Source organism: Diaphorina citri, unplaced genomic scaffold (assembly GCF_000475195.1).
Source record: "Diaphorina citri unplaced genomic scaffold, Diaci psyllid genome assembly version 1.1 scaffold43811, whole genome shotgun sequence".
Taxonomy (NCBI): domain Eukaryota; kingdom Metazoa; phylum Arthropoda; class Insecta; order Hemiptera; family Psyllidae; genus Diaphorina; species Diaphorina citri.
This window is the reverse complement of record NW_007421132.1, coordinates 1-531: the sequence shown is the minus strand read 5'-3', so window position 1 is coordinate 531 and position 531 is coordinate 1. Positions and strand designations below refer to the sequence as shown.

The window sequence follows — 531 nt, the reverse complement described above, 5'->3', positions numbered from 1 at the left end:
GGAATTGTGGGCTTGGGGAACATTGGATTGGAAACTGCCAAACTGTTGAAAGCCTTCAAAGTATCAAAGATTTTGTACACAAGTAGACAAGTCAAAGAAGAGGGTAAGCAAATTGAAATTTTGAATGATGCAGCTACCTAAAAACAATTTAAAAATAAGTTACAAATCCAATCATTCAATGATCAATTTCTTGAAAATTCGACACCGTTTCAAGATCATGACTATTCTATCATTCACTACAATGGTAATTACCACAGCAGCTTTATGTTTCTACTTACTTCTTAAATATTTTTCTTCTATACAAAATGATTCCTTTACATAATATGTCATTGATTTTTGTAGGTACATCATTGGGGGCTCAGCTGGTACCTTTAGACACGCTATGTGCTGAAAGTGACTTCATATTTGTCACCTGTGCTCTGACCAAAGATACGGAACAATTGATAGGAAGGAAACAATTCAGGTAAGTGAGCAAAAGAAAATTCTCCACTAAAGAGATGCTGCGATTATGACGGAAGGTGTAGTGTTAGA

At 35.2% G+C, this 531-nt stretch overlaps 1 long non-coding RNA gene across 1 annotated transcript; it reads left to right on the top strand.

Moving 5' to 3' along the window:
• LOC113473572 lies at positions 1 to 450 on the top strand. Its single transcript, XR_003395510.1, has 2 exons — positions 1 to 103; positions 343 to 450. It is a non-coding gene; the product is annotated as an uncharacterized LOC113473572 (long non-coding RNA).
• The last annotated feature ends 81 nt before the right edge of the window (positions 451 to 531 follow it).